The sequence below is a fragment of the Carassius auratus genome, unplaced genomic scaffold (assembly GCF_003368295.1).
Source record: "Carassius auratus strain Wakin unplaced genomic scaffold, ASM336829v1 scaf_tig00007763, whole genome shotgun sequence".
Classification (NCBI taxonomy): domain Eukaryota; kingdom Metazoa; phylum Chordata; class Actinopteri; order Cypriniformes; family Cyprinidae; genus Carassius; species Carassius auratus.
This window is the reverse complement of record NW_020523877.1, coordinates 505,247-529,439: the sequence shown is the minus strand read 5'-3', so window position 1 is coordinate 529,439 and position 24,193 is coordinate 505,247. Positions and strand designations below refer to the sequence as shown.

General features: G+C 40.9%; 1 protein-coding gene and 2 long non-coding RNA genes across 4 annotated transcripts in view; 2 read left to right on the top strand and 1 right to left on the bottom strand.

Moving 5' to 3' along the window:
• The window catches only part of LOC113071650 (CD209 antigen-like protein C), a 291,989-nt gene that overhangs the window by 83,059 nt on the left and 184,737 nt on the right, over nt 1–24,193 (bottom strand). The gene's annotated exons all lie outside the window — the stretch shown is intronic.
• Nucleotides 11,430–24,193, top strand: part of LOC113071656 (uncharacterized) — a 119,452-nt gene continuing 106,688 nt past the window's right edge. The window contains exon 1 of the long non-coding RNA XR_003280192.1: nt 11,430–11,576. This is a non-coding gene — a long non-coding RNA (uncharacterized LOC113071656). The remainder of the gene's footprint in view (nt 11,577–24,193) is intronic.
• LOC113071658 (uncharacterized) lies at nt 21,135–22,348 on the top strand. Its single transcript, XR_003280194.1, has 3 exons — nt 21,135–21,191; nt 21,930–22,042; nt 22,147–22,348. It is a non-coding gene; the product is annotated as an uncharacterized LOC113071658 (long non-coding RNA).

The following is a 24,193-nucleotide window of genomic DNA, read 5'->3' as shown; positions in this document are numbered from 1 at the left end:
GTGTATATATAGCTCAAATTGAGTAAAGAGAGTTTTTTACAACTTACCAGATTATCCAACCTCTTTGCTTACTTTCTTCCAAGCAAGATCTTTTTATTTCTGTTTCTATAGAAGTATGAAGAAGTATCATACAGCTCCAGGTATCCACGTCACTACCAGAGCAAGCTCCTGATTGGTTAACACGGCACGAAATTTTGCCAAAGTTCAGATTTTTCAACTCGCGTGAATCGTGCGTCAAAACGCTCAATTCGCACCGCAGGTTGTCTATTCGTGTCTTTGCATTGACTTAACATTGAAATCACTCGCGGCAGATGCTCTTCGCATCTGGTGTGAACACACCTTAAGAGATGCACATTACTTCATAAGTACCAAACTTTCATCTGTGAATATTAAATATTTTAAATATTTAAAGGGGGGGTGAAATGCTCGTTTTCACTCAATATCCTGTTAATCTTGAGTACCTATAGAGTAGTACTGCATTCTTCATAACTCCAAAAAGTCTTTAGTTTTATTATATTTATAAGAGAAAGATAGTCTGTACCGATTTTTCCCGGAAAAACACGACCGGCTGGAGGCGTGACGTGTGGGCGGAGCTAAAGAATCACGAGCGCGAGTAGGCTTTTGCGTTGAGAGCATCTGGAAACTCTGACATTACCGTGAGGAAAAAAACATCATCCAAAACAAACCATGGCTAACAGTCAGATTCAGCGTATATTTATGATCCAGAATCAGATCCAGAGGCTGAAATTTAACAAGAGCATCATCAGCAACGACGTCTCTATGTGGTATGTACTGAAACTGTATATATTTGCTTAGCGGTTTTGGAAAATGACTAAGTTCCACTTTATGTCGTCTTTTTTAATTTTTTTAAGCTGTACATGTGGAAAGTGCAGTTTGATGACAACATCGCATGTTGTTTACTTGATGTGCTTACACGCCGATAGCTAAGTTAACAACACAGAGATATTTGAAGCAGTTTTACTCACCGCCTGCGGTTCCAACACACGATCGTGACCCTTTCTCGTGGGGACTGCATTATCCTTAAGAAATAAACGATAAGCAAATCCGGCGTCAAACTGGGCCTTGTTTGTAAAACAAGCATCTTCGAAATGCAGGGAACAAACACAAACACTTGCACAACTCCGTTGATGCTCTGTAAAAATAAACTCCATCCAATGGTCCCTTAATGCTGTTTTTTTTTTTGGTAATCTGTGCAGGGTTGTCTTGCCCTGGCAACCAAAAACACACTCCTTTTGTGACATTTCGTGACGCTCTCGCTCTGATCAGTGTATGTCTGTTGTGCTCTCAGTGCTCTGCTATACGGGAGCGCGCGCTCTTCCGGGAGAAGTGCCCTAAGGACCCATATAAAGAAATTCCGCTCCATCTAACGTCACACAGAGCCATACTCGAAAAAACTTTCTGAAACTTGTGACAAACCGGAAGGAGCATTTTTGGAACAAAAATACTCCTTCAAACGTACAAATTAATTTTTTTTAACTTTGTCCATGTTTAGCATGGGAATCCAACTCTTTAACAGTGTAAACAACTCAGTATGCATGAAATAGCATTTCAGCCCCCTTTTAAAGGTCCCCTTCTTCGTGATTCCATGTTTTAAACTTTATTTAGTGTGTAATGTTGTTGTTAGAGTATAAATAATATCTGTAAAATTCCAAAGCTCAAAGTTCAATGCCAAGCGAGATATTTGATTTGACAGAATTTGCCTACAAAAAACGACCCGTTTGGACTACAGCCCTCTAGTTCCTGTAGTAATGACGCCACTAAAACAGTTTTTCACTAACCTCCGCCCACATTAATTCACAAAAAGGGGGGTGTGGCCTTGTTGCGCTCCGACAGAGGAGAAGGAAGAGCTGCGTTTGTGTTTGCCATGTCGTTTGAAACGCTGTTATTTTCATCTCTGAGTCCAATCATCTTTGTTTGGGCTTCCCAGGGACGCTGTACTTGGAGATTAATGGTTACAATTTATGTTTAACTCGGTTCCGGAAAATTATAATCCACATGTAAAACTATGTGCAGCACATTTTGCTGAGGACAGCTTCCTCAATCTCAATCAGTTTAATGCCGGATTCGCACAAACATTATTCTTGAAAGATGGAGCAGTTCCCTCTTTGTCTGGAGAAGGCGTTGTTTATAGACCAAAACCGGTAAGTGTATTTTATTATTTAAGTTGGTGCGTTTAACAGTTTCTGTAACTTATTACACAAAGGGCAACGCTGTTTAACTTTGTTAACTAGATGTTAGGGCTGTGCAAAAAAATGAATGTGATTTTCATGCGCATCTCATCAGTAAAAACGCTCCTGTGATTATAAGTACATCTCCAGCACACACTCCTGCCCACTTGCTTCTCAAACCTACTCCAAAACTAGTCCAACTAGCGTTTGCAGGAGGGCAGCGTGCGCTTAGCTGCTGTCAAATCAAAACACCTGAACCGCCGGCCCAATCAGAATGCGTTACGCATTTCTGAAGGAGGGACTTTATAGAACAAGGAAGTCATTAGCCCGTTTTTATGAAAGTGAAAACAGCGGTATACAGGTGAATTGTGTGAAAAATACTGTGTTTTTTTACACGCGAAACATGAACACATGTTATATTGCACACTGTATACACAATCAAAGCTTCAAAAAAAGCGTGTAAAGTGGGACCTTTAAACTATAGTGTTTTTCTTTCATTTTCCTTGACTGAAGCCGTCAAATGTAACACATCAGCGAGGCAAAACTGACGTTTATTTGCTAAAATATGCTTTGATGCGCTTGTTTGATAACTTGTGGTTAAAGCACCACTCAGCGGTCAAAAGCTGCAAATGCACTTTACAGACGCCGCGGCGGTAGAAGGGGCGTTTCGGATGTCTACCTACTGTATCTGTATAAAGCTGCAGAAGTAGTTCCCCATAATCAGATTTTAGTCTCTTTCAATATTGTGTGGAAGTGGAATGGCATACAGTTTGTCTTTAGACCTAATAATTACACATTTCCATTTGAGTGATTGAGGATGGACAGCAAATACATTATTAGACACTATATAAATATTGAGGATATACTGTATTTAGCTGAACATCTCTAAAACAAAATTCTTTAGCTAAAACACAGAATCTGTTTGTGGTGGATGCAGAAATTCCCCAATTCTCACTCTTGAAAGACACCAGGGTCATAATTTCAAAGAATGATCCATCAATTTTTATATATTTACCAAGTGCAGTATGTTTTGTTTGGTACCACATAATAGCAAATTTTTTCTTGGTGCTACACATTTACCATTGATATGTCTTTAGTATGGACAGTAATGTGTCTTATTAGTGACTGACATCTTGGCAAATTTAAAAGTGCTGGCTAATGCTAAACGTAAATACAGTAAGATTGTTATTCATGCCGGCGCTAATGATGTTCGACTTCGCCAGTCGGAGATCACTAAAAATAACTTTAAAGAGGTGTGTGAACTTGCAAGCACGCTGTCAGACACTGTAATATGCTCTGGTCCCCTCCCTGCTTACCATGGTGACGAGATGCATAGCAGATTGTCATCACTCAATGGCTGGATGTCTAAGTGGTGCCCACAGAATAACATAGGTTTCATAGACAATTGGAAGAGCTTTTGGGGCAGACCTGACCTGTTTAAAAGAGATGGTCTTCATCCCTCCTGGGGTGGCGCCACTCTTCTGTCTAGAAATATGGCAAATAGTCTTAGTGTTTATACTTGACTAACTGGGGCCCAGGTCAGGAAGCAGACAGACTGGCTAAACCGACCGTCTGCTAGCTGCCTCCCGTCACAGAGGTCAGTTAATTCTCAGCACATAGAGACTCTTTCACCTAGATATCACACTATAGAGACTGTGTCTGTTCCCCGAACTAGAAAATACAAAAAACGTCCAAACCAAGTTAAGGTTAACAATTTAATTGAGGTTCAACAAATAAAAAACAAATGCAATATGGATAAACAAATGATAAAGCTTGGCTTATTGAATATCAGATCCATTTCTACGAAAACACTTTTTGTAAATAATATGATAACTGATCATAATATAGATGTGCTCTGCTTGACAGAAACCTGGCTAAAACCTGATGATTACATTATTTTAAATGAGTCCACCCCCCAAGATTATTGTTATAAACACGAGCCGCGTCTAAAAGGCAAAGGGGGAGGAGTTGCTTCAATTTATAATAATGTTTTCAGGATTTCTCAGAGGGCAGGCTTCAAGTATAACTCGTTTGAAGTAATGGTGCTTCATATAACATTATCCAGAGAAACCAATGTTAATGATAAATCCCCTGTTATGTTTGTACTGGCTACTGTATACAGGCCACCAGGGCACCATACAGACTTTATTAAAGAGTTTGGTGATTTTACATCCGAGTTAGTTCTGGCTGCAGATAAAGTCTTAATAGTTGGTGATTTTAATATCCATGTCGATAATGAAAAAGATGCATTGGGATCAGCATTTATAGACATTCTGAACTCTATTGGTGTTAGACAACACGTTTCAGGACCTACTCATTGTCGAAATCATACTCTAGATTTAATACTGTCACATGGAATTGATGTTGATAGTGTTGAAATTATTCAGCCAAGTGATGATATCTCAGATCATTATTTAGTTCTGTGTAAACTTCATATAGCCAAAATTGTAAATTCTACTTCTTGTTACAAGTATCGAAGAACCATCACTTCTACCACAAAAGACAGCTTTTTAAGTTATCTTCCTGATGTATCCGAATTCCTTAGCATATCCAAAACCTCAGAACAACTTGATGATGTAACAGAAACTATGGACTCTCTCTTTTCTAGCACTTTAAATACAGTTGCTCCTTTAAGCTTAAGAAAGGTTAAGGAAAACAGTTTGACACCATGGTATAATGAGCATACTCGCACCCTAAAGAGAGCAGCCCGAAAAATGGAGCGCAGCTGGAGGAAAACAAAACTAGAGGTATTTCGTATTGCTTGGCGGGAAAGTAGCATATCCTACAGAAAAGCATTAAAAACTGCTAGATCTGATTACTTTTCTTCTCTTTTAGAAGAAAACAAACATAACCCCATTTATTCAATACAGTGGCTAAATTAACGAAAAATAAAGCCTCAACAAGTGTTGACATTTCCCAACACCACAGCAGTAATGACTTTATGAACTACCTTACTTCTAAAATCGATACTATTAGAGATAAAATTGCAACCATTCAGCCGTCAGCTACAGTTTCGCATCAGACAGTGCACTATAGACCCCCTGAGGAACAGTTCCACTCATTCTCTACTATAGGAGAGGAAGAATTGTATAAACTTGTTAAATCATCTAAACTTACAACATGTATGTTAGACCCTATACCATCTAAGCTCTTAAAAGAGGTGCTTCCAGAAGTCATAGGTCCTCTTCTGACTATTATTAATTCCTCATTGTCATTAGGATATGTCCCCAAAACCTTCAAACTGGCTGTTATTAAGCCTCTCATAAAAAAGCCACAACTTCCCCAGAGAACTAGTTAATTATAGACCAATCTCGAATCTCCCTTTTCTGTCCAAGATACTAGAAAAGGTGGTATCCTCACAATTATATTCCTTCTTAGAGAAAAATGGTATATGTGAGGATTTCCAGTCAGGATTTAGACCGTATCATAGTACTGAAACTGCTCTCCTTAGAGTTACAAATGATCTGCTCTTATCATCTGATCGTGGGTGTATCTCTCTATTAGTTTTATTGGATCTTAGTGCTGCGTTTGACACAATTGACCACAACATTCTTTTGCATAGACTTGAACACTTTGTTGGCATCAGTGGAAGTGCATTAGCATGGTTTAAATCATACTTATATGACCGCCATCAGTTCGTAGCAGTGAATGAAGATGTATCATATCGATCACAAGTGCAGTATGGAGTACCTCAAGGCTCAGTTCTAGGGCCGCTACTCTTCACGCTTTATATGTTACCCTTGGGAGATATCATCAGGAAACATGGTTTTAGCTTTCACTGTTATGCTGATGATACGCAGCTCTATATTTCCTCGCAGCCCGGTGAAACACACCAATTTGAAAAACTAATGGAATGCATAGTCGATATAAAAAATTGGATGACGAGTAATTTCTTACTGCTAAATTCAGAAAAAACAGAGGTGTTAATCATAGGGCCTAAAAACTCTACTTGTAATAACCTAGAACACTGTCTAAGACTTGATGGTTGCTCTGTCAATTCTTCGTCATCAGTTAGGAACCTAGGTGTGCTACTTGATCGCAATCTTTCCTTAGAAAGCCACGTTTCTAGCATTTGTAAAACTGCATTTTTCCATCTCAAAAATATATCTAAATTACGGCCTATGCTCTCAATGTCAAATGCAGAAATGTTAATCCATGCATTTATGACTTCAAGGTTAGACTATTGTAATGCTTTATTGGGTGGTTGTTCTGCACGCTTGCTAAACAAACTACAGCTAGTCCAAAATGCAGCAGCAAGAGTTCTTACTAGAACCAGGAAGTATGACCATATTAGCCCGGTCCTGTCCACACTCCACTGGCTCCCTATCAAACATCGTATAGATTTTAAAATATTGCTTATTACTTATAAAGCCCTGAATGGTTTAGCACCTCAGTATTTGAATGAGCTCCTTTTACATTATACTCCTCTACGTCCGCTACGTTCTCAAAACTCAGGCAATTTGATAATACCTAGAATATCAAAATCAACTGCGGGCGGCAGATCCTTTTCCTATTTGGCGCCTAAACTCTGGAATAACCTACCTAACATTGTTCGGGAGGCAGACACACTCTTGCAGTTTAAATCTAGATTAAAGACCCATCTCTTTAACCTGGCATACACATAACATACTAATATGCTTTTAATATCCAAATCCGTTAAAGGATTTTTAGGCTGCATTAATTAGGTAAACTGGAACCGGAACACTTCACATAACACCGTACTTTCTACATCATTAGAAGAATGGCATCTACGCTAATATTTGTCTGTTTCTCTCTTGTTCCGAGGTCACCGTAGCCACCAGATCCAGTCTGTGTCCAGATCAGAGGGTCACTGCAGTCACCCTGATCCAGTCCAGATGGTGGATCAGCACCTAGAAAGGACCTCTACTGCCCTGAAAGACAGCGGAGACCAGGACAACTAGAGCCCCAGATACAGATCCCCTGTAAAGACCTTGTCTCAGAGGAGCACCAGGACAAGACCACAGGAAACAGATGATTCTTCTGCATAATCTGACTTTGCTGCAGCCTGGAATTGAACTACTGGTTTCGTCTGGTCAGAGGAGAACTGGCCCCCCAACTGAGCCTGGTTTCTCCCAAGGTTTTTTTCTCCATTCTGTCACCGATGGAGTTTCGGTTCCTTGCCGCTGTCGCCTCTGGCTTGCTTAGTTGGGGTCACTTCATCTACAGCGATATCATTGACTTGATTGCAAATTAAAACAGACACTATTTCAACTGAACAGAGATGACATAACTAAATTCAATGATGAACTGCCTTTAACTATCATTTTGCATTATTGAGACACTGTTTTCCAAATGAATGTTGTTCAGTTGCTTTGACGCAATGTATTTTGTTTAAAGCACTATATAAATAAAGGTGATTGATTATTAGTCACCATATACGGATACTGTAAGGATGTGCCTGTTTGTACCCACTTGTCCGTAAGTACTACATATTTACCATGTATGTACATCAGTAAATACAGTACAGAAAAAAAATTAGTTTCCATGTATGTACACTACCTCTTAATGACTGTTACCCATGCTTGTCTGTGTGTATTATCATACATGTACGACTGTTAAGATCAGCCGTGTTTCTTATTTGTTACCATGTTCATACACTTCAGGTAAGTACCTTGTGTTACCACTCATTTCCTGTAGGTACAAGATATGTACCAGATAAGTACACATACTGTAAAAGGAAGTTACATTAAATTGAAACGAAGTTAAATGATTTCATTACATGTATGTAATATGTGTGTGACAAATAAAGAAACTTGAACCAATTTGTGAGGAACAGATCAACATTTATGCACCTGTCAAATCTTATTCAGTGTTATCTCATTATTTTTCCTAATGTCTCCATTAGTTCGTTAACACACCTGATTCATCAGCTCTATGAGTAAACTCAACTGGATGTGAATGTCTGTTCATGCTTTTCTTACTCACAATATATAAAAGTGAACCAGTTATAAATTAAGCTGGTTGAAGCCCTCTGCATTACTGTGACACAAATACACCTGTATTGATTATTATTGATTATTTACTCATGTTAATTTTATTTGTTCAAATTTGAATCATAAACATTTATCTACTGAAACTGCCATTCAATATGAAATATCATTAAAGGTCCAAAACACTGGTTGCAAGCATGTTTGTATACAGGGAAATGATCATTTCAGAAGAATAAATCAAAGTTTTGATTTGTAAAGTAAAAATGTATCATGGATGAAGATCTGTTGAATAGTTAAAGCAGTCAGTGATGCTGCACACATGAACACAAACACATGAAATATCCCTCACACAGAGAGATTCGGTCTGTCTGCCCTGGCTCTTGTAGCGATTCAAGAGGTTTCATGTTGTCTGAGACCAATAAAAAAAAAAAACTCCAAGAGAACGACCACAAAACACGCTGAGCATCTCAGAACAAAATCTCCAGATGCTCTCCTGAGAACCAGACTGAAAACCTGATCAGCTGTCTGGACTTTTGATGTACCAGCAACAACCTGAACATTTCAGAAACTTTACAACATCACCTTGAACCTCATTTACACACAATCCTCATAGTTGAAACACTTATTTCAGTGTCCTTCTGCAGTGAGTTGAAGTTTCCTTTTACACGAATACTTGAAGTATTTGACAGGGTTCTCAAGTCTCACACTTTGGTTGTAAGACTCACACAGTTCACACGCTCACACACCACACCGTGTATTTCTCACGCTGGAAAGGCAATGCCGACCAAGTTGTCCTGCAAGCTTTATATATAACGGTGTATATAATGTGGGAAGGAATGAAGATGTATTTCTTCATTTTATTTTTAATTATATATTATACTGTATTAATAATATTTCTAATTACATTTGGGGGGGAAGTCGTGGCCTAATGGTTAGAGAGTCGGACTCCCAATCGAAGGGTTGTGAGTTCGAGTCCTGGGTCTGCAGGAATTGTGGGTGGGGGGAGTGCATGAACAGTTTTTCTCCACCCTCAATACCACGACTGAGGTGCCCTTGAGCAAGACATCGAACCCCCAACTGCTCCCCGGGCGCCGCAGCATAAATGGCTGCCCACTGCTCTGTGTGTGTGTTCACTGCTCTGTGTGTGTGCACTTCTGATGGGTTAAAAGCAGAGCACAAATTCTGAGTATGGGTCACCATACTTGGCTGTATGTGACTTTCACTTCACTTCACTTCACATTAGATACATTAAAGCAAAGTGCTCTAGGTAATATTTTATATCCTGTCAAAATATACATTGATTAATTATTGCCATTGCATTTGTATTCTTGTAACACTTCAAACACAAAACACATTTCATAAACTGGAGTGTGTACTCTTGTTCACACACACACACACACACACACATACCTTAACCCCTTAACCCCAGTGTTGGGGCTAGTTACTCAAAAAAGTAATATATTACATATTACATATTACTCTCAAAAATAGTAATGCCTTACTTTACTTTATTACTCCCTGGAGAAAGTAACTAGTTATATTACTAGTTATATTACTAGTTACATCTTTTTTTCTTAATTACTCTATGATTGCCTGAGATGCATCAGATGGAGGGAGAACATACAAAGGAGAAGTGTTCTTTAGGGTCTTTATCAGTGGCGGCTCCTGCCAAATCTCTCAGGGGGGGGCAAATGTTTGCTCTATTAATGAGGATAGGTCACCCATTCAATTGATAAATTAACGGGTAGTTAAAGATGTAAAGGGAACCGAACTACTATAGTATTAATTAAAAATAAACTGACATTAGGAATCAATCTCTTGCACTCCTTATTTTTCTATATCCGTGTTAACACTATTCAGCAGCATATGAAGACTAACACCAGGATGTGGTTTTTCCCAAAAATACTTTTTACTTTTCGATTTCAGTTTAATAAGAAATAATTGAAGTCACATAAATCACTGTTTACACAACTCACTTATATTACTGCTCGTCAGTACACCTGTTCTCTAATCAGCGGTTAATTCCATCAGGTGCGTGATTTCACATAGAGCAGCTGTTACTACACAGAGCCGTTATTAACTGAGAAGATGCGCAAATCCACGTTCATTTTCAGCGTTTATTGGCACGGTTGTATAAACATATGGTTCACGCACCTGATGGAATAAACCGCTGATTAGAGAACCGGCTTTACTGAGATGCGCATTAACGATCGGCCGATCGTGATCGGAGCACTCCTACAAAATAATTACTGAATCTCCACCCGTCGAAACTAGCTTTCTGTTGCTGGGAACCTTCCTCTGAAAAAGAGCTTGCCGTTGTTGACGCTTCCATTTTTCCCCATATGTCTGAGCGTGCCGCTCTGCTGCAGGCTGTCGACCAATCAGTGATAGTAAATTATACCTCGTGCCAAACCCAGACCAATCACTGTTCCATTCACGCCCTCCTCCCCTTCCCTTCTGTTCTCTGTGTTGTGTGCCTTGTGTGTGTGATGAAGGTGCTACTGGCAAATGTAACGCAAGTAACTAGCTCGGGAAAACTGTAATAATATTACCATTTTCAGACGAGTAATGCCTTACACTACTAGTTACTGAAAAAAGTAATATTATTACAGTAACGCGTTACTTTGTAACGCGTTACACCCAACACTGGTTACTAGTAAGGGGTTAATACACTAATATGTCCATTTGTTCCCAATGTCCCACCACACAATAAATCATTATACCTTTTCTACTAGACACATTCAAAATGCAAAAATATTTGTTTTTCCAAACTGCGCAATATGAGCAATATGTTATATTTTTGTAATTTTTGTATGTGTAATTTTGAAATATAACATTAAAGAGTATATTTGATGTGAAGAATTGCTCTGTCATTTATCATTTAGCAATGAATATATTTAACTATATTTGTAAATTCAATTTGTGCTGGTAAATTATGAACAATGAGTCAAATTGGGGGGCGGGGCTCCATTAAGCTCCTCCCCTAACCGCATGTGATCTCACTCTAAGCTTTTGAAAAAACTTGAGAACCCTGATTTCCAAAAAAAACACTTCCTTTCTGCATAAATACTGGTCACACAAACAGATGAGGAACACAACACAGTCCACTACAGAGAGAGAAACTAGTGTTAGTTTACTGAATGTGGAAATGAAAATATAGAAAAAGGTAAAACTCAGAGAAGAAGAAACAACATATATGTTTGATATCTAAAAATATATGGATGTCGTATGAGGTAAAGTCAGAACAGATATCACAGATTCAACGCCACGAGAATCCAGTCATATAGCACGGATAAAGATTAAATAATGGACTCAGAAGACCGAATAGAAAGGACTGTTGATATCTACGTCAGTGCAGAGGCTGTAAGAGACATGAAACATAAGAAAGAGACAGAAGACTTCAACACAGAAGAACCCCGAACACCTCGACACACAGGTAACTGAGATTAAAGGACATTTTCTGATTATTCTCTCTCTTCCAGGTCCTCCAGTATGATCTGACATGCTCCATTTGTTGATGGTGGTTAATGCTTTATTTTTGAAAGTGAATGATCGTTTTGCTAGAGAAGACACTTATTTGTCAAATACATTGAAACTGGGATGAGTAAATAATCAGGAAACCATTTTTGAGGGAACTGTTCCTCTGCATTTACAGTATTGTTCAAAATAATAGCAGTACAATGTGACTAACCAGAATAATCAAGGTTTTTCGTATATTTTTTTATTGCTACGTGGCAAACAAGTTACCAGTAGGTTCAGTAGATTCTCAGAAAACAAATGAGACCCAGCATTCATGATATGCACGCTCTTAAGGCTGTGCAATTGGGCAATTAGTTGAATTAGTTGAAAGGGGTGTGTTCAAAAAAATAGCAGTGTGGCATTCAATCACTGAGGTCATCAATTTTGTGAAGAAACAGGTGTGAATCAGGTGGCCCCTATTTAAGGATGAAGTCAACACTTGTTGAACATGCATTTGAAAGCTGAGGAAAATGGGTCGTTCAAGACATTGTTCAGAAGAACAGCGTACTTTGATTAAAAAGTTGATTAGAGAGGGGAAAACCTATAAAGAGGTGCAAAAAATGATAGGCTGTTCAGATAAAATGATCTCCAATGCCTTAAAATGGAGAGCAAAACCAGAGAGACGTGGAAGAAAACGGAAGACAACCATCAAAATGGATAGAAGAATAACCAGAATGGCAAAGGCTCAGCCAATGATCATCTCCAGGATGATCAAAGACAGTCTGGAGTTACCTGTAAGTACTGTGACAGTTAGAAGACGTCTGTGTGAAGCTAATCTATTTTCAAGAATCCCCCGCAAAGTCCCTCTGTTAAAAAAAAGGCATGTGCAGAAGAGGTTACAATTTGCCAAAGAACACATCAACTGGCCTAAAGAGAAATGGAGGAACATTTTGTGGACTGATGAGAGTAAAATTGTTCTTTTTGGGTCCAAGGGCCACAGGCAGTTTGTGAGACGACCCCCAAACTCTGAATTCAAGCCACAGTACACAGTGAAGACAGTGAAGCATGGAGGTGCAAGCATCATGATATGGGCATGTTTCTCCTACTATGGTGTTGGGCCTATTTTTCGCATACCAGGGATCATGGATCAGTTTGCATATGTTAAAATACTTGAAGAGGTCATGTTGCCCTATGCTGAAGAGGACATGCCCTTGAAATGGTTGTTTCAACAAGACAATGACCCAAAACACACTAGTAAACGGGCAAAGTCTTGGTTCCAAACCAACAAAATTAATGTTATGGAGTGGCCAGCCCAATCTCCAGACCTTAATCCAATTGAGAACTTGTGGGGTGATATCAAAAATGCTGTTTCTGAAGCAAAACCAAGAAATGTGAATGAATTGTGGAATGTTGTTAAAGAATCATGGAGTGGAATAACAGCTGAGAGGTGCCACAAGTTGGTTGACTCCATGCCACACAGATGTCAAGCAGTTTTAAAAAACTGTGGTCATACAACTAAATATTAGTTTAGTGATTCACAGGATTGCTAAATCCCAGAAAAAAAAAATGTTTGTACAAAATAGTTTTGAGTTTGTACAGTCAAAGGTAGACACTGCTATTTTTTTGAACACACCCCTTTCAACTAATTGCCCAATTGCACAGCCTTAAGAGCGTGCATATCATGAATGCTGGGTCTTGTTTGTTTTCTGACAATCTACTGAACCTACTGGTAACTTGTTTGCCACGTAGCAATAAAAAATATACTAAAAACCTTGATTATTCTGGTTAGTCACATTGTACTGCTATTATTTTGAACAATACTGTACTCACAAAACACAAGAACAAAAACCACACTAATAAACGTCTGACAAGCGTAAAAGTTAGTCTACAGTTCACATGTTTCAGAAGATGTGAGTCGTATGATATGAGGAAGTGAATATCTATCATATCTATCCTCTTCAGGAAGTGATGGTGTGACGATCTCCAGAGCAGCTGGTGTGTGTTTGGGGCTGATGTGTGTTCTTCTGATGACGGCAGTCATAGTGTTGTGTGTCACCTTCATTCAAGAGAGACAACAGCTGCTGACTAGGATCACCAACCTCACTCAAGAGAGAGAACAATTACTAACCAACAATATGAGCCTCACAGAAAAGAAAGACCAGACACCAACAATATGAGCCTCACAGAAGAGAGAGACCAGTTGAAATCAGAAAGAAATGATCTTCAGAAGTTTGTGGGTAAGTTTCTTCAGTCTTAACTTGATTTAAAGCAGACTGTCCTGGATCTGTTGTGTAGTTAATGCTTGTAAATTGTCCTTTCTTTAGCTCTTTATGTTTATAATGATTATTGATAGAGATCTCAACTGAGTATAAATAATTAAGACATATCTTAAATTGACTTTATAAGTCAGTATTCATTTAATTGAGCATAAGCATTTTGTCTTTACGGTTTTTGATGCTAACACAATTCATGAAACAAAATTCACCATTTTCTCACAACTATAAACACAATCTCAAAACTACACACCAACTTGTTCGAACTTCCAAGTTAAAATATTATACAGGTATTATACTATTATTTACAGGTTTTTTCAATTGTTTAAGCACAATTTTGAAAACAGGGCTCGGTTTTTCAAACCCCTTCACACAATTAGCACAACACTACACCAAAGTAGCACAACACTTCTATACAATGTCTTCTAAAAAATGTGGTTTTATTAACAAAGTTCGGGAGAAGCACGATCAGATAATCATCCAATTTGGTACAGGTGCATCTCGTTTAGCTAATCATCTTATAGCACGCACGCGTATATATATCCAGTCTTCCTACCTCCTGTCCCACGACAGTTTTTCGGCATAGACCGTCTGTCAGCATTCGGTTCGCTCTGTCAGCATTCGGTTCGCGCTGTCCGTCTTCTTATCACAGGCCCAATCTTCCTTCCGACGAAGATATCTATCCGCCGAACACCAACAAGCGTCATCGGTCAGCTGCTCTTCTCGCCAAGCCACACGTTGTGGCCAAAAGCTCGTGCAAATCCTTGAGCTCGCCTCACTCGGCAACACGATTTTCTCGCCAGGACCGGGCTCTATTATAATGCTGGATCGCAGCCGTGCTCCAGTTCTCCCCGCAGTAAACCTCTCTCGCTTTTTCAGCCGTGTCGCAGTTCGATGCTGCCTCCACTAGCGGCGAAGACCGTGCGTTGTTGTAGTGGCATGGCGTTCGTGAAAGAATCGTTTTTTCGAATGAATCTTCTAGGCGAACGAATCGTTCTCGGTTTACACTCATTCATGAAGAATTTTTCAGAGTTGTCATCCACAATGAGCGAGTTTCATATGAGTCTCAGAGATCGAGAGCTCTCATTCGTGAACGAAAGGACTAAACCGGTATACATGTCGAGTTGATTAAACGGATACATGTCGTTCGTAAACGCAAGGAACTCTTATCAATTTTGTTAAGATGAGAGTAAACCGGGTCAGTTAGCCATTTAGCATGTCAACCTTGCAAAATGTAAAGCGCAGTTATAGGTACTGTGCACATATTGTTTACATATTTAGCATACAAAAGATAAATTCCACGTTTAATCCCCGATTTATGAACGTGAATATATAGATCAATATATGAACCGTCTGAACAAACAATTAAAATGCTAATCATGCAAGAAAACCTCGTGATTTGCTCATCTGAACAATTTAAATAGACGTTATATATAGAATGCGCTTATGAAGACGCCAAAATTTGTTAAACGGCGTTATGACTTAACTCTGTCCGATGACGATGCCACTTTTTAACCACGAAGCAAAGGCTTTTTGCAGAGTTGTCATCCACACCGAAATGTCTAAAGACATTACATTTGCTTTACCGTGCATGTTTAAACCTCACTGAGATGATACAGACATAAGTTTCCTGCAATTTTTCCGGCAGGATCAATTATTTAGGGACATATTTCACCATTTACTGGCATGATTATTCAGAATTTTTCACGCTATTGCCTCGTGCTTGGCTACAGAACAACAAGTGTGAGTAAATTTTCTATCGTCTTTTTAGGACTGTTATATGAAAAGCATGCAAAGTAAATGTCTTTAGAAACGGCTTGAATTTGAATTACTGCAATTAACGTTACTGCTATAGACATGTCTATTGGTACAATGGTTTATAAAACTAAACATGCTACATTGTTTCAAAGCCTCTATTTTCACAGTCCATACTACAACAGGAAAACAGCATCCCAAATTTATCTGCTCCGGAGGCTGTTTAAAAGGGCCCGAAGGCCAAAACAAGAGGAAAAGATGCTTTTCCAACAGGACCGTATTAATTCAGACAAGGTTTGAGCAATTGTCAAATCAGCCAACAACTACAGCAGCCAAAGCACGCATGAAGCTACTTTTACTTGCAACACGGGCCTGCACATCTCAGTATTTCCATCCTGTTACTTCTGCTAGCAGTGCAGGCTACACAGGTTCTTCAAGACATCACACACCCCAGCCCCTTCCCACGACCCACAGCTACAGCAGCTGAAGCAAACGTGAGGCCGCCTCCATTCGTAAACGCGCCCTTAACTCTTCCGCTCCCTCATGCTACTAACCATTTTTCTGTTCAGTGGCCTCCAGCTCCAGATTTGCCAGAAGGCAGAGGGTACCAAGACCTATTATTGGTCAGGCCGATTATTTTATTTATTTATATATCTATCTCGAACCCTCTTCAGCCAACCCCTCTAACGCCAGCTCATCCCCTTTCACTAAAACTCCTAATCTACCATAGCTAACTCTCCTAACATGCCCTATCTATCTGTAATGGTCAATCCTCACTTCAGCCATCCTTCCGCAGGAGCTTCCTCTGTATCTCCCCACCGCCGCAGCATTGCCCGCTCCTGCAGGAGCCTTCTCTATATCTCCCCACCGCCGCAGTATTGTCCGCTCCTGCAGGAGCCTTTTCTGTTTTTTCCTCGCTGCCGCAGCAGTCTCCGCTTCCGCAGGAGCCTCTACCTATATTTCACCACTGCCGCAGCAGTGTCTGCTCCCGCAGGAGCCTCTACCTATATTTCACCACTGCCGCAGCAGTGTCTGCTCCCGCAGGAGCCCTTTCCATCCTTCCCTACTGCCGCAATTCTCGCTGCCGCAAGAGCCTCAAAAATAAATAAATAAATAAATAAATAAAAATATATATTTTACGTCCATTCTCCAATTCAACCTCATCAGGCTCGCTTTTGTCTAACTCCGGAACGCCCAATCTAAATTCACGATGGACCCTCATTTCATCAACGACTCTGGTTTAAAAAAAAAAAAAAAAAAATTAATCGAGTAACAAAATGTGTTGTTGCTTAATTATACTGATGTGCGCATGCACAGTAAATCGGATGGGTAAGATAAAATGTCAGGACCCCGGACCTTTATTTAGTCGGGTTGACGTACCTTTTCAGTTCTGTGTATGTGATGTGACGCTAGTTTTACTTAAAGTCAAATGCTCATGAACTGACTGTCAGAGCAGTTCTGGAGATGTTGTTCATGTGTTCAAGTCCTCATTTAGTGAGACAGCAGACGCAGAAATTACCGTGAGAGTAATGCGCGCTTCAGTGTGTGTGTGAAAAAGGAAGTCGCGCTCCTGCTCCATTCATTAACAGAGACACACAGAACATGCAGGATTTACATTTAAACACTGTTCCGTCTTAATATTTAGAGATATTAATTCGTGAATCGGATGTAAGTGCAATTACCTATTTTGATTAATTAATTCATTCAAAAAAAAAAAAAAAAAAAAAAAAAAAAAAAAAATAATTTATATATTCCTCCTTAAATCATGTTGTGTACTTGAATAATAGAAGCCTCTCAGTTATCGTTTCTTCGGCCAAAGTAAGGGCCCTCCAGCCATCGTTACAATCTCCTTGCCTATTTCAGCATCGGACAGGGCTCTCCCTTCCGGTGCAGCTGGGCAGTGGCTCCCTTCGGTCGCAGTGTGAGCCTTTCATCTGTCATTGAGTTGCGCTGCGCGCTCAGCGGCAGATGGGGGTATCCCTCCCGGTGCAGCAGAGCCACAGGCCCCCTTCGGTCGTTGTGACAGCCCTCCATCCGATGCATCAAATTAAGCCGCTTATACAGTCGCAAGGGGGACTCTCCCTTCCGGTGCAGCAGAGCCGCAGCTCCCTTCGGACGCAGCGAGAGTCCCTCCATCAGTCGCGTTTTCTTGCCTACTCCGTATCGGACGGGGCTCCCCTACCGGTGCAGCAGACCCACGGCTCCCTTCGGTCGCAGGGTGAACCCCCCGTCTGAGTTATGTTGCATGCTCAAGGGCGGACCGGGATCTCCCTCCCGGGGGAACACAGCCGCTGGCTCCCTTCGGTCGCAGCAGGAGCCCTCCATCCGATGCATCAAACCGTTCCTCGAATCTTCTTGCCTATTCTGCATCTGATGGGGCTCTCCCTTCCGGTGCAGCAGACCCACGGCTCCCTTCGGTCGCAGGGTGAACCCCCCGTCTGAGTTATGTTGCATGCTCAAGGGCGGATAGGGTTCTCCCTCCCGGGGGAATAGAGCTGCTGGCTCCCTTCGGTCGCAGTGAGAGCCCTCCATCAGACGCATCAAGCCATGCCTCGCATCGCAAGGGGGACTCGCCTTTCCGGTGCAGCAGAGCCGCAGCTCCCTTCGGACGCAGCAAAAGTCCCTCCAACAGTCGTATTCTAGTTAGCGTCAATCAGGGCTCTCCCCTCCGGGGCAGCACTCCTGCTGCAGAGTTGCGAACCCCCGGAGGCTGGGAGAACCCTCAGAGGCAAAAAACCGTGCCTCCATAAACCCGCAATGGGGGACTCCCCCTTCCGGTGCAGCAGAGCCGCAGCTCCCTTCGGATGCAGCGGGAGTCCCTCCAACAGTCGCGTCTCTTTGCCTTCTCAGCATCGGACTAGGGCTCCTCTTCCGGTGCAGCAGACCCACAGCTCCCTTCGGTCGCAGTGTGAACCCCCCATCTGAGTTATGTTGCATGCTCCACGATGGCTAGGGATCTCCCTCCCGATGGGGTACAGCCGCTGGCTCCCTTCGGTTGCATTAGGAGCCCTTCATCCGACGCGCCAAACCGCGGCTCGAATCTCATTGCCTATTTAGCATCTGACGGGGCTCTCCCTTCTGGTGCAGCAGACCCACGGCTCCCTTCGGTCGCAGTGTGAACCCCCCGTCCGAGTTATGTTGCATACTCTATGGCGGCCAGGGATCTCCCTCCCGATGGGATACAGTCGCTGGCTCCCTTCAGTCGCAGTGAGAGCCCTCCATCAGATGCAACAAACCGCGCCTCGTACTCAGCCGCAAGAGGGACTCTCCCTTCCGGTGCAGCAGAGCCGCAGCTCCCTTCGGAGGCAGCAAGAGTCCCTCATTTCTTGATATCTGGCATTGTGCTTCTCCCATAAGCGGCATGTAGGGCTCGCTGGTAAGACGTTGCGAGCCGCAGCTCTCGTCGAACACTGCACGGGCTCTCCAGGTCGCTCTGCATTTTCTTCCTAACACGCATATTTTGGGGGGCAACTAAATTTTATCTCTCTGGCTGCTGTCCTATGGCTTTAAGCTTCTTTTGGGGAGTTATTTGGGTTCGGGCTATGCTCCGGGCCCGGACCCCTCCCCCAGGACAGCACGCCAAAATATGCCTACTATTTGCCTTCAGATTAGATGTAAGGGTGAACTCGTGAAATGTGGTTTTATTAACAAAGTTCGGGAGAAGCACGATCAGATAATCATCCAATTTGGTACAGGTGCATCTCGTTTAGCTAATCATCTTATAGCACGCACGCGTATATATATCCAGTCTTCCTACCTCCTGTCCCACGACAGTTTTTCGGCAACCCTCCTCCACCCCAACTCCTCACTTCTAATCTATTTATCCCAAATTGGGATAGGGGGAGTTATTTGGGTTCGGGCTATGCCCCGGGCCCGGACCCCTCCCCCAGGACAGCACGCCAAAATATGCCTACTATTTGCCTTCAGATTAGATGTAAGGGTGAACTCGTGAACCTTATTTTGTTGTCATAAACACAACCATCATATGGTCTGACTCTGTTTGAATCAGTTAAACACTCCTGTGCTCAACCCAAAACACTTTTAACATTTACACAGAAAGTATACACCACATGACACCAATTGTGCAGACTGATGAAAATATTAATTTATTTTCATGTACTCAAGTCAGTCAATACTGAACATTTCAACAAAACATTCATAAAACATTTTCCAGTTTTCATATATTACAGTATTACTGAACATACCATTGTACTCTGAGCTTACAGTAATACTGTAACATTACATATCCAGTTCAGTACAGAAAAAAAGAAAAACACTAAACACCTCCGCCTAGCTGGATCTGGCCACAGGGCCTCGTCAACATCACAGGCTATATTTTCATTTGCAAGGCAACGTGGGAAGAATCTTCTCGAGTGACGAATCCACCCTTGTATGGATGCTGGTTCAATTTGATCACAAAGCTTGGAGGAAGCATGTGATAGCAATGTATTGCATCTGGTCCCTTTGGTTTGCTGCTGTGATGATATTGTGTAATCGGTCTAAAAATGTAAGAATGAGTTCAGTGTTGTAAGGACCCAAGTTGGCACGGCGGTGGAGGACCCCATTCTGTGTAATGGCAGCACAAAGGGTAATGTTCCCCCCACGTTGCCCTGGTACATTGACAATAGCCCCGTGACCGATGTTTCTTCCCCTTCTTCGTACTGTTGTCAGGTTAAATCCAGCCTCAATGTAAATAAACTCATGCAGGACTTCCTCCGCATCCATTTGCAAAACTCTCTGAAATACAGCAAAAGATCACATTGTGTAGATCAGTATACTGTAGGTCTGCTATACAGTAAAATGACATGTACAGTAAAAGGTTATGTGTGCAGTACACAATACTACAGTCAGTGAACAACACGTACCACCACATATTCACGCCGCAGGACTTTCATCTGAATTTCTTTCAAATGGCACTTTATGCAGTCGTTTCATCAGAACTTGATGTTTTTTAAGGATACGGCTATTGTTGACAGAGACCTGTTGGACATTATTGAAAATTAGGTGATCATTGACAATATGGACTTGAATTTCTCGACGTCTGATTGCATTATTAGCCAAAACGAGGTTTATGATCTCTCTCTCTTGCTTACTGTAAGATGATACATACAGGAATATATACAGTACCAAAATACAGAGTACATATACAGTAGTGTTGATATAGTACATGCAGTAAGCAATGGATTTTCTGTTGACTGAAGAGAAGTTTCTCACCTGTGCTCTTGAGGAAATGTCTGAACTATTGATGCCACCGTGTACCTGCTTAGGTTAGGCTGTACTCTCAATCCAGCCTCCCTCAGTGTTAGTCTGTGGTTTATTACATGGTCCACAATGGTACGAATTTCTTTACACAGATTTGGTTTTCTTCTTTGTGCATGCCCTACCCCTCCTCCAGGTCTTCCTCTTCCTCTCCCTCTTCCTCTTCCTTCACCTGGTACTCTCTGGATTCCCCCTCTCATCCGCACTCTTCCTCTCCCTCTTCCTCTTCCTCCTGGACTGAGAGCAGAAGATACTGTAGAGAGAGAGGAACAGATCTGATCATCATCAACAACAGAGAGGAACAAGTGTGTGTGTGTGTGTGTGTGTGGGCATGTTTTTGTGACATATCAGGACACAACTCTGTATAATGACATGGGTATGACACAGGAGAGGGTGACTTATGAGGACATAACCCATGTCCCCATTTTTCAAAACGCTTATAAATCATACAGAATGAGTTTTTTTGAGAAAGTAAAAATGCAGAAAGTTTCCTGTGAGGGTTAGGTTTAGGGGTAGGGTTGGTGAAGGGCCATAGAATATACAGTTTGTACATTATAAAAACCATTACGCCTATGGGATGAACACACTTTCACAAAAACAAACGTGTGTGTGTGTGTGTGTGTGTGTGAGAGAGAGAGAGAGAGTGTGTGTGTGTGTGTGTGTGTGTGAGGGAGAGAGAGAGAGAGAGAGAGAGAGAGAGTGTGTGTGAGTGTGTGTGTTTGTGTGTGAGAGAGAGAGAGAGAAAGAGTGTGTGTGTGTGTGTGTGTGTCTCTCTGTGAGTGTGTGTGTGTGAGAGAGAGAGAGAGAGAGAGAGAGTGTCTGTGTGAGAGAGAGAGAGAGAGTGTGTGTGTGTGTGTGTGTGTGAGAGAGAGAGAGAGAGAGAGAGAGAGAGTGTGTGTGTGTCTCTGTGTGTGTGTGTGTGTGTGTGTGTGTGTGTGCGTGCGTGTGTGTGTGTGATCATGGTGTTTCATTTTTAAATTAAAGAGAATGTGCTGAAATGTGTCTGTGCTCGTGTTAAATCATGTTATTGTTTCTCTTCTCAGGATTTTGTGAAGAATATTTGTGGTTCTGATCATTTCTGGATTGGTTTGACTGATGTTGAAGAGGAGGGCAGATGGAAATGGGTTGATGGCAGCAACATCAACATCACCTCTGGGTGAGAAATCACTGAACTGAACTGATTATTATCTAATAAATGATTGTCTCAGTATCACATCACACAGAAAGCAGCTCTGATCTAACTTTGATCTGTTGATGCAGGTTCTGGAAGTCTGGAGAACATAAACAGCCAGACGACTATCAGGGAAATGAAGACTGTGCTAACACTCATTCATCAGGATGCTTTGATACTAAATGTGATGGTAGTGTTAAATGGATCTGTGAGAAGAGTATCCTTAAATAAATGATACATTATAATAGAAATGTACATATATGCATCATGAACAAATAAATATGTCGGTAATTTTACTTTTTTAATGGCACATTAATTAGGTTATTCTGTAAAAACAAATACTAAATAAATAGAAAAAAACATTTTAATATTAAAATTTTCATATTTAAATTTTCAAAATCATTTTGTTTTGAATTTTAAAGATCTGAACTAAAATCTGAATGTGAAAAACAACAGTAATGTTTCTACAGACTGAAATAAAATCAGTAATACACTGATATAATAGAAATATTCATAAAAACAGCATTGATCCAATATTCTTAACCAAAATGATCATGATTTTAGGAGTATTACTCAGTACATCAGTAAAGTTTGATGTGAAATGTGACTCTTGCAGTTTTTTTGTAATTACAGTATGACAATAAACATGATTTACTTGTTTTCAAAAACTGGTTTATTTCCTGAACCACGTGAAGATGGATATAAATGAAAAATCACATAAACAGCTTCTAATGTTTGACTGAGAATATGAACAATAGTCTGACTGTAGAAATCAGGATATGATCTAACAAGTACATCTTCTTGATAAACACTTTCTAGCATCAGTGTGATCGATACATCACCAAATATAAGTCATCACTATATGAAACAATATACATGTTATTTAAAAATTTCTTACACACCAAGCCCAGATTTTACCCCAAAATGACTGACGGTTCCTTTAAAGTCCAGCCTCATTAAAGTGAGTGAATAATGGACTGAAGGAAGAGAATTACAACCTGCAAAATGCAGAGAGAAAATGGAAAAAGGGCTTTGCAAATATTGACGCAACTGTAACACTTGTCTAATTTTTTTATTCATTGTGTTTTAGTTGTCGTTTGACCTCAGTCTGTTTAGTTACTCATTCTGTTCACCTGTTATAGTTTCAGTGTATTTATGATCTTCAGGTTTTGTGTAAATCAGTCTGTGTGTGTGTGTGTGTGTGTGTGTGTGAAGGGGAGGATTTTCTGAAGGTATTTTTGAGTCAAAACGACTGAACACCTGTGACAGTGTGTTTGTAGTTGTAGAGAAAAGCCACATGTGTATCAGTAAGTTTGAAGTGAGAGAGAAATGTTTTAAGAGTTGCAAACCTGTAGACTTTCTTTCTCTCCCACAAACACAACACAACAGTTACACCTTCTCAAATTCTTCATTGCAGATGCACAAATCCTATTCTACAGATCACAAATTAAGAAACTCGTACGCTCACATTATTGATACAATTGCTGCAGTGAATATGGTGCATGTATATTTTACAAACCACAATAATCAAGCAGCGTATAAAACTATAGAAGCTCCGATCTTCTAGTGCAGGCTTGTATGTAATTCACATGGAGCAGGGGAATCACACAGGTGAGTTTGACAGGAACACAGATGTCAAAGCCACAGTCAAGGATTGCTCAGTAAAGTTCTCTTGCTTCTTATAAGCCAAAGACAGAACCAGCTCGGGGTAATCACAGGAGACTACAGCGACCGCCGAATCACTTGATGTTGCACGCTGATCCACGGTCCTGGGAACAGCAGAACAAGAACACAGGTTACAGTAACACTAAGGTGAGTACGTTACGTCTGGCTTGCAGGAGCTTGGAGACAACTTTGAGGAGTTTGTTCCTGTTGGAGGCTTGACGGGGAACTGAGGTGCGGGTGAGACAGTAGGTCATTAATATAGAACGATGATTAAAACTGACTGGAACTACCTGTGGATTAAACTGTTTTACTGCACACTTCCAGCCAATAAGAATCAAGTATTCAGACAGATCATGGTAAAACAGCACATAACAAATAAAAAATAAGCATCTTCTTAATGGTGAATTCTTTGTCAGCCATACAGACATCACCAGGCTCCAGCAAGTCTGGAAACAAAAGTAACTGCTCTTT